The sequence below is a fragment of the Chrysemys picta genome, chromosome 9 (assembly GCF_011386835.1).
Source record: "Chrysemys picta bellii isolate R12L10 chromosome 9, ASM1138683v2, whole genome shotgun sequence".
Taxonomy (NCBI): Eukaryota; Metazoa; Chordata; order Testudines; family Emydidae; genus Chrysemys; species Chrysemys picta.
Window position 1 is genome coordinate 31,005,925 of NC_088799.1, and position 14,391 is coordinate 31,020,315.

Sequence of the window (14,391 nt, forward strand, 5' to 3'; positions counted from 1 at the left end):
GACAAAGCAATGTATAAAAGCATTATGTGTGCACAAACAATAGCCCACACTAACTCAATTCACAGTGAACTTACTCCATTTTGAAAATGGATTAAATAATTCACAGCAAATAAGGAGTTAGTTTACTTCAAGGGTTTGCTTCATCTGTATGTGGGCACTTTCAATGCACACTAGCTCCAGTTAGAACAAACTAAACCACCCCATGTCAATAAATACTTGAAGTGTGGTGTTTACCAGTAAAAGCACTTTAAATTTGAATACAATACATTTTCATTAATAGCTGTCAAAGTGCTTTACAAAAGCTAAGTACCATTGTTTGCCATTTTTACAGATGGGGATAGTAAGAGAGAGGCTGAATAGCTAACACAAGGTCACGCAGTCAGCATCAAAGTTGGGAACAGAACTCAGGTCTTAACTTCCAGCTTTGTGATCAATCCGTTAAGCTACAATTCATAGCTGTTGCCTAAAGGCTATTATTTCCTTTCATGGGACCGGAAAGCTGTTTTCCACCCACCTCTACAGAGTTACCTACAATACTACACAAAACTAAAACTGAAATGCCAAGGGAATTACACCATGACGCCACATACTTTTCTAAGTACCACCTAAGTATGCATATGAATGAATGACTGAGGACATCTCCCAATGAAGCCGTTGAATTAGGATTTAAAACTGAAGCTGATAAAGTAGAAGCTCAGGAAATTAAAAGAAGCAGAAGATCCGTAGCCTAGATGTAATGTCTTTCTGTAGCCCTCATTGGGCAGAGAGAGCAAGAGGAAAGAACAAACTACTGTGCAGTGTCTTGTCATGTTTTGGTAAATCTTATAAAAAACTTCATATTTACATATCTGATCATTTGATATCCTTTGGGGATGTTGTGCCAGTCATTTGATATTTTGCTAACTAGATTTAAATGAACAAAGCAATGTGACCTATGTAATATTAACGAATCATCTCCATTATTAAAATGAATAATTATGGATGTTAAACTAATGGACCTTATCGTTCACAAAGAGGTTATTGTTATGAAAGTTTGTTTCACTCCTGAAGATAATCAATGAACAGGGATCAACGTATTTTGTATGTGGAGTTTGATTATCATTTTGCTTCTGCAGAAAGTTAAACCACTAAGGGAAGGAATAAGGCCCAATCAGGAAACGTTGGCAGTGCAGATACAGGCATGGATTCTACAGAAAGGGATCAACAGTAAAATTATAAGCCAGGAAGAACATAAGCTGCTGCTTGAAAAAATTGTGACAAAAAGCAGACAGCAGTAAGTGACCAGAAAGGAATGTGTCAATCGGTACTGTGAGAAGTACAGCACAGATGGGTTAGCAAATGTACATGGTTGTCAGAATCTGAAATGCGTCAAGAGAGTGTGTTTAAAACAACTGTAAATGGAAGCTTAGAAGCAGTATAAGCACAATATACCTGATGTCGTGATGTGTTCTCTCTTCTCTTCAGCTAGGACCCTGAACAGTATACATCGGTGTGAGATTGACAGCGTGTTCATTGTTAAACATGATCAATCATTGATGAAACACATTAAGGAAAACCTATGACAATTAAGAGTGACAATGACTGATGGCAACGCCAAGATGATACAAAGCTTTGTCCCTGATTTTGTATTCAGGAATTAAATGGGAAGATCAAGGTCAGAGCAAATACAGAGTGAGATAAAAATAATAATAATAAAAAAAATTACATTCTATGAACAAGAAGGACAATTTAGCTGTAAAATGATGCATGTCTGTATTCACGCAAAGTACTTGTTTCATAGAGAAGTAATTGTCTGAAGGAGCGTAGGGTTAAGCACACGAGCAGAACAACATGCTTTGTGTCTTCCTCTTCTGTAGATGGTGCTAATGTAAAATTAGTGAATGGACATCAAGGAAAGTTACATTTGGCTGAAAACCCTATGCAGTTAAAGAGTTTTCTTTTCTGCACTCTTCCCCTTTGGCCTTGACTTGTTCCTCAAAGCACTCTAAACAGTTTTGTACTGTGAAGTATTCCAGTAACAGTAAAAGCTATATTTGTTTGAAAGAAGACAGTAAATGCTATTATCCGATGAGACTCAAAGCCAACCTTTTCAAGGATGCAGATGTCTGTGATATGATTACAATGATTAGTGTATTTTCTTGATAGTCCCACTTCCACAGACAGATGCTTATTTATATTACAGAGGGAATTATCCCTTTTTGGGTTCAAGAGCGATACTGGACCTCCTCTAAATCTAATAAGGGTTATTGTATTCCTTCAAAGAGGCAAAAAACAAAGTAGGAGGTGAAACTAAATTCTGAATGTTTGTAAAATATTTTAAACATGGTCTTCGTGTCTCTGAGCAAATAATTTTAGCCAATAGTTTAAATTTTCAAGCCTGTGTTACATCACACATTATTAGGGCCCTACCAAATTCATGGTGCAGTTGGGTCAATTTCACAGTCATAGGATTTTAAAAATTGTAAATGTCATGATTTCAGCTATTTAAATGTGAAATTTCAGGTGTTGTCATTGTAGAGGTCCTGACCCAAAAAGGAGTTGTGGGAGAGGTCGAAAGGTTATTACAGGGGGGGTTGTGGTATTGCTACCCTTACTTCTGCGCTGCTGCTGGCAGAGGCGCTGCCTTCAGAGCTGGGCAGCCAGAGAGCAGTGGCTGCTGACCGGGACCCCAGCTCTGAGGGCAGAGCTGCCGCCAGCACCAGTGCAGAAATAACGATGGCATGGCGTGGTATTATTACCCTTACTTCAGCTCTGCTGCCTTCAGCAGCCTTGGTCAGCAGCCACCACTCTCCGGCCATCCAGCTCTGACAGCAGCACAGAAGTAAAAGCGGCCCCCCTAAAATAATCTTGTGACCTCCCTGCAACTCCCTTTTGGGATCCCCAATTTGAGAAACACTGGTCTCCCCCAATGAAATCTGTATAGTATAGGATAAAAGCACACAAAAGACCAGATTTCATGGGGGAAGACCAGATTCCACAGTCCATGATGCGTTTTTCATGGCCATGCATTTGGTAGGGCCCTACACATTATACATGTAATTTCATTTTTATAATAAAATGTTAATAATTTTTTTAAAATTTGAACCAGGCCTATTAATGCTTTTTGAGCTCTCTCTCACTCTATTATTCCAGCCATTTTAGTTTTCCTTGTATATGTTAATATATTCATAGCTGCTGCTTGAAGGTTATTATGACACATCATATTTAAAATAAAGGACTGATCATTTGTATTATAAAAAAACCATACAAAAATATATGGTTTTGATGTTATATTCAACAGACTTGAATATAAAATTATTGATCTTAAATTTACACAGTCACACATACAATAACATACGGTCAAAATTGTGAAACTTCAGAGCCTAAAGTTAGGGACACAGTAAGTGGCCTGTTTTCCAGAGGGCTGAACACCCACAACTCCAACTCACTTCAGTACCTCTGAAAACATCAAAGACCCAATTAGGCACCGAGTTTGACAATACTGACCTCCATGTGCCTATATAATGTGCATATTTAATGAACACTGTACCAGCACATATATTTATACAATCCTTGGGGCCTAATCCTGCAGCCTGAGTAAGGAATGCAGAACCGGGAACGTGAGTTAGCACTTGAAGGTTCTGTCTGTCTGCATTGAAACCTCTATGCCAGGACAGTAAATAATCATTTCAAAGAAAAGAAATGGGTACTCTTTGGACATCGCTTACATTTTCACGAGACCGCTAGAAAATTGTGGCTGAGATTTTCAAAGAGGGAAGCAACAAAATCCCACTGAATCCCAACTAGAGTTGGTTGCCTAAACATTCGATGGTCGCCCATCATCTTCAGAATACAATTGTCTGGGATTCACAGTTGGTGATTTGATAATGAAGTTATTATTTAGTATTTACTATAATGGTATAGTTAAAATTTGTAAAAAAAGAGAAAATAAAAATAGTATAAAACTCTTTAGTCATTTGTTCCCCTTTGGTTCACAAGACCTTATGTCAAAGGATCAAGACATTAAGATGAATGGAAAAAGTAGGATTATTTTCATAGCCAGATATGAGCAAATGGATGCTACCCATTGGTACCAGGAGTCTGATTGGGAAAGGAAAATATTGGATCTCAGACGGGTGGATCAATTCAAACGTAGTCACTTTTCTTTTTTATTTTTTTACAGCTTTAAAGAAATTCTCTGTAATGTGTGACAAAACGCTGTATGCTCATTATTTTATTGTAGTAGAGAGTGGGTATTAAAATTTATGATTAAAATAAAATTGTCCCCAGGCTACAGATCTTAAATCGAATAGGTATTCATTTATTGGGTTCTTTTTATATTGATGAATCCAAAAAGCATAGATTAGTATGAATTACAAGCATATAAATACAGAGAGGAGCCTTGGAGGGCATATAAAATAAGCAACTGTGCTAGAAATTGGAAAATATTTTATGATGAACGCAGCATAGATACAGTTTTTGTTTTTCATATTTTGCAGATTAGTGAAATTTTAAATTTAAACTGAAGTTGGAGCAATATTGATTAATTATTGCTTTTTTATTAAATCGATTTCCCACTTTTCCTGTCTGCATTGTGAGATTCATGGTTTTGACACAAGAGCACAATTAATGTGTATGACCATATGTATTTCAAACATATCTTTTATACTACTTTGTTATGCCTTATAAAGGAAATTACTTAGATCTCAGGTTGCACTTTTCTAGTAATGTTAACAATAACACTATTTTTATCAAAGATGCCTTCAAAGATGCTTACTGAAGATGCCTTCAGCTAGGCAGCAGTTCTGCAGAAAAGGACCTAGGGGTGACAGTGGACTAGAAGCTGGATAGTGTGCCCTTGTTGCCAAGAAGGATAATGGCATTTTGGGCTGTATAAGTAGGAGCATTGCCAGCAGATCGAGGGACGTGATCATCCCCACTGGTGAGGCCTCATCTGGGGTACTGTGTCCAGTTTTGGGCCCCACACTACAAGAAGAATGTGGAAAAATTGGAAAGAGTCCAGTGGAGGGCAACAAAAATGAATAGGGGTCTGGAGTACATGACTTATGAGGAACGGCTGAGGGAACTGGGATTATTTAGTCTGCAGAAGAGAAGAATGGGGCAGGGGATTTGATAGCTGCTTTCAACTACCTGAAAGGGGGTTCCAAAGAGGATGGATCTAGACTATTCTCAGTGGTAGCAGATGACAGAACGAGGAGTAATGGTCTCAAGTTGCAGTGGGGGAGGTTTAGGTTGGATATTAGGAAAAACTTTTTCACTAGGAGGGTGGTGAAACACTGGAATGGGTTAGCTAGGGAGGTGGTAGAATCTCCTTCCTTAGAGGTTTTTAAGGTCAGGCTTGACAAAACCCTGGTTGGGATGATTTAGTTGGGGATTGGTCCTGCTTTGAGCAGGGGGGGTGGACTAGATGACCTCCTGAGGTCCCTTCCAACCCTGATATTCTATGAGTCTATGACTGGTTGTATGAGTAGTTCAACAACAGAGAAAAGTCAAATCAACCTTGGCAGAATTCAATGATTACGAAGGAGGAGAATGTGTTGTTCATTCATACTTGTTTACCTATCACTAAGGTAATGTCATATTCCTCATTTGTGTTCTAGTCTTGAACATTATTTTATAGTATCCAAAAGTATTCTAGGTTCTTCATTAAAAAAAACAGAAGGACACAGTCTATCTAAAGAGAGCTTCCTCTCTAAATATTAGATATGACACAATAGAAAGGAAGTTATGGGGTATAATGGGAGGAAAATGAGAAACATATCATCTACATTTAGTCTACTCACAATCGTTATAAGGAATAGAGACTTTCTAGAACAAATGAAATACTTGTGTCATGCACCCATGGGTGCAACAGAGCAAAGGAGGAAAACTGCACTGGATGCAAGATTATGAAGTAAAAATCAGGTGGCTGTCACTGAGGGGAAAAAACAGTGTCTCTTCATAGATATAGTTTGAGGGAAAAAGCAGCTCAGTAGCTAATGCTCTGCAAATTTTATGAAACACCTTCTCCAAATCGAACTTTTCTTCCGTTTTTAATGAAAAGCCAATGTTAGCACTGGTAAGGTGTCCATGCAGGACTCAAAATGCAGTAAGAACTTAAGTGACACTTTTAAGTATGACAGCTATTCAATTATTTTGAGTTTGTTTACACCTATAGTTGTGTCAAAATGTATTCATTAAAAAGCATTCTCCCAAACTGAGTATACGAATGGCACAGTACTTCCTAGGGACTTCTATTTATTTATTTAGGTGAGGGATTTGTGGAGAACTATGTATGGAAGCTTCCTTTCATTTCTAACTTACTACAAGCTTTTTTTCCATCTGAAGATGCTGCTCTCTGGTGTTCACCGTATACAGCATCTATTGAGCTGCCCAGATCAAGTGTTTAAAAAATTAGCTCAGAAGTACTGGACAAGTCGGACTTCACTAAGCTCGTATTTTGAGATATGTTTTAAAATCATTTTGGATTGTAACCCTTGTAATCAAATAGATTGTAACCCTTACAGTGTGTGCACTCAAGCAGAGATGTAAGCCACTCTCTTGTGCTTGCTTCCCACAGGCCCCAATTCAACAAGGAACTTAATGCAATACAGATCTTTCAGCATGTGAGTAATGACAATGACTTCAGAGACATATTGCCTAAGTAGCTGGGGGTACAGGTGGGAAGGAGAGGGGCACAGAGAAGCAGCCACTGCTGCCAGGCAGCTACTTTGCCTCCTGCACAGGTTTGTGCTCCTTACCCCTTTCCACACATGTTGGTCAGCATAGCTGAGCCAGTGCAGAGGAACAAAAACTAAACCAGGAGAAGGACTGGCACAGATTACTTTTCCCATGGAGCAAAGGGGAACCAGGGACCAAACTGTGGCATGGCTCTCTTAATTCAGTTCCTGCTGTGCGCCTGGGGCAGTACAGCTATGCAGTCCCTCTCACTTGGCAGACTATGAGATTATAATCCAGTCCCTTGTGCTTTTTTAGCTAAAAGTGCATTTATCATCAAGTAACACAGAATGCCTAAACTAAAACCAAAATGTGCTTTTTACTTAAGGGAATGAATTTCTTCAGTGTTTCCATATGGGGAATAACAAACAACAAATGAACAAGGGCTATATTTCCATGTTCCTTTTGGTCTTTGCCCCCAGTTCTCATTGCCTCTCATCTTTGAGAGTCTATTTTTATTAGCTGACCCTCAATTTTTTATTCACTTTCACGACTGAACTGTCTCTTCCACTTTTCTCCCATTCTCACTTCTTCTGTCCCCTTTTAACTTCATTCTACTACATTCCAGCTAGTAAAAACAAAGTCTATGGAAGGCAGAAGACAGACAAAGAGAACAGGAAGCAAAGAACAAAAAAAACAACCAACCAACCAAACAAAAAAAACCCTAGTGCTTTGATACAGAGATTAAACAGTTTCAATAATGTTAAGAAAAAACTAGTTAAGAAAAACGCCTGTCAGAATTAAGCTGCCATCTTAAAGAATAGATTATTAGGATTGTGCCATCTATTATTCCAAATATCTTTGTTTTTGTAGTCCTCATTCCTGTAACTCAGTCTTCACTCCTATAAAGCATCACTAGCAATCAGTTTTTCAAGCTCCTCTGGCAGACTCTATTCTGTAGATTTCAAAGTTGGACTAGGAAAGAAGGAATTCCTAACAGTTCACTTCCTGCAAACACTCAGGAGACAAAGTCTAGATCAGCTACTCCAAGTTATCAGATCATTTCACACTTACAAGCATCAGTCCTGCACCCACTGAAGTCAGTGGAAATCTTTAGACTGACTTCCATGGAACCAGGATTAGGCACACAGCATGTAGATAGCAATTGATATAGAATAGCAGATATCATTATTTGCTATTAGGTAACTGCTTCTCTAGATCTTATGATACCTTGCAGGGATGGGTGAATCAAAAAAACTTTTCAAACATTGGCTATCTTTTCAGCTATTATACATCCTACTGAGTATCTACCTCAGTCTGATGCTTTGAGGATGTCTATTTACAAAGAGCAAATACAAGAGGAGTGTGAATACAGGTGACATGAATGTTTGAGAAATTGAATAGCTGTTGGTGGATTTTTTTAAACTATTTAATCAACTTTAGTTTTGATGCGAAGAAGGCTCAACCAACATAAATTTGCAATGAGAACCTACATACACAAAAAGTGTGACAATAACACTCTGGCCTGATCTATGGTATAAATATACTGATGCCACAACAGCTGAACGCGCCAGATCCCCAGGGGTGGTGAACATTGGCTTTGTCACTTCACTAACTTCAATGGAAGTATACTGATTTGCACAAGCTGAGGATCTGGCCCCCAGAGTCCATTCATTTCTCCCTCCAAAAAAGGAAATAACTCACTCTGCCTGGAATCCAGAGATTCCTGCCTGCTCAAGAGTGAAGATTAAGTAATTAAGTTTACTACTGTTTCATCCAAGTATGGATGGGGAAAGAGCCAATTCTTTATCATTCCTGTAGACAATGGGCCAAGATCTGAATCCAGTTACACTTGGGCAATCTCCTTGACAGAGTGGTCTGTTCCCTTTTCTTTCAGTCATGACAACCCTCCCCCCGACATTTTCTTTCCTTTCACCCTCCTTCTCCCTGACACCCAGATGTATGAAGATTAATAGGTGCAGTTGTTTACATACCTGTAACAGAGTGACCTTCACAGTGATTATGAAATGGGAGTCAAGAGCTCTTTCATCTTCATTAGCTTTATCTTCAGGCTGATCGGTCTTTGCTGCAGTTAGCTTTGTTTTAGTACAGCTCTTATAGTGTCTCTCTTACTTCTTTTACCTTTTAACATAGTGTTATACCAATAGAATAAAAACCAGCAGGATCTCAGTAAGAGGGATAAGGCAAAGATGCCACATTTATTGTAAATATACTGATAAAGCAAAAGATAAAAGTAAACAACGTTGTTTGACTACTTATTTCTTATACACACACACATACATATATATATAGTAGGGTTACCATACGTCCGGTTTTTCCTGGACATGTCTGGCTTTTCAGCAATCAAACCCCCGTCCGGGGGGAATTGCCGAAAAGCTGAACATGTCCGAGAAAATGCCGTCCGGGCACTTCCCCTCCCGCGGCTGCTCTGCTCCGCTCCTCCCCTCTCAGACTTTAAGAGCCAGCGCTACCAGCTTCGGGCAGCCCCCCCTGCCTCCGGACCCTGAGCCGTGGGCCAGGCACTTCCCTTCCCGGGCTCCAGCTGCTCTGCTCCTCCCCCCTCAGACTTCGGCTCTGTTTAAGAGGCAAGCTGCCCGAGCCAGCGCTACCAGCTTCGAGCAGCCCCCTTGCCTCCGGACTCCAGCCGCCAGCTGGGCACTTCTCCTCCCCGGCTCCAGCTGCTCTGCTCCGGCGGCTCGGGGTCCGGAGGCAAAGGGGGCTACCAAATGTGCTAATTCATTTGAGACTCCCGGCCCTTTAATCACAGAGGGTGGGGGTCTGTGCTAGGAGCCATTGAATGAAGTGAAAGTCACTTAACGGCTTATAGTGTTTGTTTGCATTGTATCAATTACTTCAAGAACAAAGTCAGTTAACTTGTTTGTAAGTTTTACATAGTAGTAAAGTATCTTTCACAGGATAGATATAATCAATGGTTTCTACAGACAGTAGCTTACAAGTTTTAACAGAAGACCCAAAAGATTTTTGTACTTGGTGAAACTGTTGGATTTTTAAAGTGTGGGGGACAAATTATGAGGGGGTCACTGTCACTTGGGGGAATCACTGTTAGTACCTTCTTTAATATCTCTACAATAGAACTGGTATTTTATATAACTATACAGAGTCCCTTCCTTCTCAGAGAAGAATACACCTTTTTATTTCTGACTGGGGCACTGCATGTGCATCACTCTCAGGGGCAATTCTGCCATATGCCACAAGTAAGTTGGTAGGTCACACACTACCAAATAAAACAAAAGTTTGGATCTTTTTCCCCGGAAAACATGACATGTTTTAATTATAAAGGCACAGGACATGAAGGGCCAAACATGTTGTGGTTTCAGTGAACTTATACCAAAGATCTGGCCAGTGTTATTGTCACACTCCGTTTAGGCAAGTTCTCATCTATGCATTTTAAAACGATATTCAGTTATTCGGTGTTATGAAGGGGAGATAATATAAACAGGCTACGGTGCATGAGAGTGCTCACCAGTATGTACATATCCCTACACAGGTTACATAGAACACCCCGGTATATTTACATGCCCTTACAATACGTGCTTCTTCCATTAGCAAAGCTATTTTCAAGGGTAATACTTAATGAGATCAATTAATTACTGTTGGTTACAAAGGGCTGCACAATTGCATATTCTGCACCATTCAGGCTATTGAGCTTTAATTTCTGGCCGAAGCACCATAAGAGCCTCCCCAACAAAGGCTTCCTGTGGTGTAACCCATCAGAGCATTCTCTCCTTACCCGCTCTCCACCTAGCTCTACCCACTGCACTAACAGGCTGTTGGCCCACCCCAATGAAGCAGATTGTGGGTATATCCTACAGACTTTCCATCACTAGGGTTATCATTGGTAAAAATCAAGCCCTTTTTTTTTTTTTTTGGTGAGGTGGGGAGCAGTGACTCATGGTCTGAAGAATAATTCTTCAAAAGTGGTTGTGGACAAGTTCTCATGACCACATATCAATCCATGAAGATTTTTCACATCTAACCACATATTTTATTATTTGTGTATCATCAGTGCTTACAGGGCAGTTTGACAATGCTCGCATATGCAGTTTGAATTGAAAATGGATCCTTTCAATAGCAGAAAACGGTCAAATTCCAGGTCTGTCTACAGAGCCAGTCTAAGGTGGCAGTCTTGAGTGGTGTCTGCAGGTCTTGGGAGCAGTGAACCAGACACTTTCAAAGAACTAATAGGGTGATCCATGAACAAAACAGCACTGGAGCACCTAGAAGCTTTAAGATCAAAAATATTCCAGCTGCTGAGGATCCTATCATGGTATTCAGCCATCTGGCATGTGACTCTGTTTTGGGCTTTGCCCTAAATGAGGACATCCAGAGTTCATTGTGTACTGGAATATGAGACATATGAATGAATAAATGAATTAGTTGCAGCAGGTCTTGTCTTAATTTGATCCTCAAGAGTAAAGAGGAAGCTGGGAGAGGATTGGGAGGAAACAAGCAGATAGAAGGGCTTTCCTTGTAAGAGGGAAGTGACAATAACAATGTGTTATCTTATTGGGCAGATCTGCTCCCTCCATATAGTCTGAGTGAGCGCTGTTGCTTTTATTAAAAAATAAAAATGACTTTTTACTCCTGTTACTTCTGAAGAGCTAATGAAACTATGGGGAAGTGAGCTGGATTATTTCCTGGCTCATGCATCATTAAAAGCAGTAAGTTCCAATGATAGAACTCTTGGTACTAGTGGTGAAATGAAGAGTATGAATAGCATAAACTGACTTTCAGATCACACAGTAAGTTTCTGTTGAGGTGGCAGTCAACTAAACTCTCTTAAGGTGGTTTTTTTGTTTGTTTGTTTTAACTCAGCAAATCTGATCTGGAGTCAATGTTATATAGGAGATCAGACTACGTGATACAATGATCCCTTCTGGCCTAAAAATCGATGAGACAATAACCATGGACTCCCCTTTGCCATATTTACAACATCACTTTTCAGAACAGAACTTCACTATAAGCTATCAGTCTCTACAGATGTCTCAGGTCCACTTCAGCCCATTGTTAGGCATCTGCCATTTCCCATGCCTGCATGAGAGGGGTGTCAGATTAGCCCAGCCTGATCTTCCTCTACTCCTCCCTTCATCCCCATGCAAATGGATGGGAAATACCTTAGAGGGTAATGGCTTTAGGCAACTTAACACTCCTTGCAGGCTGACTATGAGGTTGAGGGGGTGGTAAACTGCTCAGGGTCACTTTTGTTTTCTTCTAGCACACAAGATGAGGGTTTTCTTTTCTACTAGAAGCTGAGTGTCTCATTCTGAAGTGAGCTCAAGGAACCTGAAAATACAATATTTTATGGGAGGAAGAACAAGGCAAGAAAAAGTACAAAAATACATTGTAATTTCATTTGTAGTTTTAGACAGGCTCCTTTTTGGAGCAGATAAAAACAACCCCACAGAAAACAGAGCTCAGTGACAAAGTGTATAATTAGCTCTTGCTGAGAGCATAACAATAACATTGCCTCTGCATTCCCAGGGCACAGCCAATATCGCTTATTAACAGAAGAGAGATTCATTACTATAAGAAGCAGCATCCCCTCTTCATAAATTCACAGGTAATCTTTTGTTGTTATGGTTGCAGCATCTATGCCTGTGCAAGCTTTATGTTGCTTATAAAAATAGTTTTTATTAGTCTATTCTCAGTGAAGGTCAAGGAAAAGATAAGATTGGAGACTGAAGTCTTTTAAATGAAGACAGCATACATTGCAAAATGTTACAATACAAATGTCCCCATCTGTGGTATAAACCTTGACCTGGCTTTGGGGGTTTAGAAATAATTCACTCTATATGCTAGACTTTACCGAAGCCTTTTCTGACCCAGACCATAAAGCCATTTATTCCAGTAAATTGAGATGGTTTCCTAGTATGGACTATTTTCCACAAGAGATGCACTGCGACCAAACTTATTTTATGTAAGAATCCAGGGAAGACCTGACAGGCTGTGAAAGGCAAAGGCTTTATCCATTTCAACTTGACTGTGCAGTTTTCTAACTACGAGTTGCAGATTACAATGGCAGGAAAAGAGATTTCTATTCAAATGCAATGAAATGTGTTCATTGTCTGAAATAGGGTTTGGTTTGTTTTTCGGGGGTTTTTTGAGCATTATACAAAAAAAGGAATAAAACACTGTTTGTCTTTAGGAATGTTACCTATATGTCAAATGGTCTCCAAGGAACATTCACTTAATATACCCAGAAATTTTATCTTCGGTGGTGTTTGGGGGGAGAGCGTCAGGCTCTAAATTATTACCCCCGTTGTGTTAATATATGAAAAACAGCAGAAAAGAGTGTTGATTGATTGCTGTGAATTTCTGGCAGCTGTAGCTTTTGAAGCATGAAATACATTAGCATTGTCTCCTAATGTCTTTGATAATTGTTCTGAGTTGATGCTTGTCTTCTGAACTAGGCCTGTTATTTATTCACAAAGAAGTCAGTGGCTGTAAAAATTAAACATGTAGTAAATAGAATGACCTCTATTTCTTCAGGAAAATGACATTTCTACAAAGGACAATAGAAGAAATAACTTACACAGTTAGTAATTGATACAGGTCTAATTTAATGTACATTGTCCAAATACCTTTGCCCTTTACAGCTTATTAACTGTAACAAGCTCCTGGTTGAATTTATTGCATTATTAGCCATCCAGTGTAACAGTCCTTTTGGTGTTAGAAAGTCCGACAGTGAAATATTGACACTGTTTAAAGGAATGTTTCTGTGATATGGTGTCTGGTTTGTAAGGCACAATAGATCATTTTCTTAAATCGCTGTCTGTAAAGGACCTTAAAATAATAAATAATTTCACACAGATGCTCAAATGCCACACTTAGGAGGGTGTGTATCACACCTCAAACATAACTGATCAAAGGAAGATTGCAAAGTATATTTATTCCATGTAATATAGGGGAGAAAAGCAATTTTGATAAGAAAAGATTTGTAAGACAACGCACCTATCCAAATGATAAAGAAAGGACTCCGGCATTCAGAGTTTTATCATCTGCTACTATTTCTATTACCATTGTGCCTAGAACCAGGGTCATGGAACAGGACACATTGTGCTACAAACACAGAACAAAGATGGGCCCTGCCCCAGGGAGCTTACAGTCCAAGCATAAGACAAGAGGCAACAGATCGTAAGAGACAAACAGGGGTGTAAAAGTAAACAATGAGACAATGATAGGCAGGGGTCTTAGCGCACTAGCAGTAAATGTCATTTTTTGTAGGCATCATGGCAAAGGAGTTTTGGGGAGGGATCTGAGGGATGATGAGGTAGATTTGTGGATGTTTAAGGGTGTGGGACAACTCTGGAGAATGCACAAATTTTGTGTGAAGATTTAACAATTGGGCAGTGGAGGCTGGCATCATGGTCCGATTGCAGGTGAGCAGACAGCTTGAGAGCAAGACAGCTTGGCAGTATGGAGACAGACTATGAAGGACCTTGAAAGTAAATACAAGCAGCTTATGGCAGATGTCATAGAGAAGGGGTAGTCAGTGGAGGGATTCAAAGAGAAAAAGGTGACAGAGTCAAAGCAACATCTAGGTAAAGGATTTTCGCAGCAGCATTCTGAATGAATGAGGGAGGCAAGATTGTATTTGTCAAGGCCAGGGAGAAGGATGATGCAGTAAATCAAGACACTGGATGATGAGAGATTGGATGAGAGTTTTAGTTACGTGCATGGATAGGAAAGGAC

At 39.7% G+C, this 14,391-nt stretch overlaps 1 long non-coding RNA gene across 1 annotated transcript in view; it reads left to right on the forward strand.

Moving 5' to 3' along the window:
• The first annotated feature begins 12,154 nt into the window (after positions 1–12,154).
• The window catches only part of LOC101948420 (uncharacterized), a 102,437-nt gene continuing 100,200 nt past the window's right edge, over positions 12,155–14,391 (forward strand). The window contains exon 1 of the long non-coding RNA XR_010590638.1: positions 12,155–12,259. This is a non-coding gene — a long non-coding RNA (uncharacterized LOC101948420). The remainder of the gene's footprint in view (positions 12,260–14,391) is intronic.